Source organism: Seriola lalandi, unplaced genomic scaffold (genome assembly GCF_002814215.2).
Source record: "Seriola lalandi dorsalis isolate HSWRI2012SDOR001 ecotype SW California unplaced genomic scaffold, Sedor1 jcf7180002054574, whole genome shotgun sequence".
In the NCBI taxonomy this organism is placed as follows: Eukaryota; Metazoa; Chordata; class Actinopteri; order Carangiformes; family Carangidae; genus Seriola; species Seriola lalandi.
In genome coordinates this window covers 1,624,912-1,626,403 of record NW_019525127.1, presented here as the reverse complement: position 1 = coordinate 1,626,403, position 1,492 = coordinate 1,624,912, and positions in this window count along the sequence as shown.

The window sequence follows — 1,492 nt, the reverse complement described above, 5'->3', positions numbered from 1 at the left end:
AAAAAAAAAAGAGTGGGGGGGCATTTGAGCACCTCGCTCATATGCCTCAGTTGCAGTGCTGAGGGAGGGCTATTTTAGGACCTGTAAGTTGTGGCCTGCTATTCTTGTTGCAAGCGTATGTGCCATTGATGGGTTTGGGTTTCGGAAATCCTTTGCTTTATGCTAATCAGGAGCAGTGTGGCAAGCAGACAGCTCTGGTGCGGTTGAAGCTGGCTCGTCTACACTCGGTGTCTCTGCAGAGTTGTAATTACACTGTGCTTCCTTCATTTTCTTCTCTTTTCTTCCCTTGTTTGTGAATTTGATTCAAAATGGAATTAGCTAGGAACTCAGGCTTGTTTTATTTTTACTTTTTTTTTTTTCAAAGCCTGGCTCGACAAAGTCCCCTCTGTGTGACTGATATCACACGACACCAATCCTCCTACTTTAAATGAATGATGGAGTTCAAAAAGATCCTTGAAATACTTCAGCTAGCAGCAGGATCTTTCTTCTCTCTGTTTCAAAAAAGTGCTCAGGACTTGGGGCAACATCTGACCAGCTGTTTATTTACTCAGCTTGTGGAAGAACTAAAAGCAGGGTGTCAAGGCTATGCTGCTGTTTGGTCTCGATTTGCAGACCTTTGTGATATTTCACATATGTAAGGCAGTGTGGTGGTCTGTCTGGCAACTGGATTGACCAAAAGCAAAAAGCAGGGAAGACCTACAGGGAGAGCGCTTCTCCACATGGAGACTCTTAACTCATGGTTGACTGATGAGATAACCAGCAGGGTTCAGTTAATGTCACCTAACAGTGAGTGGGAGGATTGTTTTTTTTTATTAATCACATATTGTCTCTGGCCTTTTGCACTCAGCCAGTATTTGTTGAAAGTGTTGCTTTGTTTTTTTTTTGTTTTTTTAATTAAAGAAAAGGAGACAACAAAAGCGTGTGATTTAGTTTGTCCAGCACGTAGCTCAACAATACGAGATTTCTGAGGCCGGTACTGATATCAACATTTGAGACTTTTAAAAATCTGTTTAAGATAACACTACATAAATAAACATTTCTGATAAGCATTGTCAGCATATACCTATATTTCGACCTGGCCTGTTTATATTTTTGGCACTGATACAGCATTTTCAGGGATAGCGTTTTTTGGTTTTATGATTGCTGATATAAAACAAAGAAATGGTTGTTGCTGTTGGTTGTTGCTTTTTATAATTAATACTATATCTGTTAATTTTATTATTATTGTTTGTCTTCAACAGGTCTGGTTACAACTACTTCAAGGAAACTGGACAGAGAGCAGCAGGACGAACACATTCTTGAGGTGAGCTCTATATTAATGCAGATTTTCAACTCTAAAGAAAAAAAAATGGAGACTGGTCAATGTGAGCCTTTATTCATGTGAAAATGATAATCTGAAACCTTCAAGGTCAACTTGTTTAGTTCGACAGTTCAAAAAGGAGACTTAAGTTTTTTCAACTTAAGTTTTTCAGCCGACTTTGGCTGAGTGCCA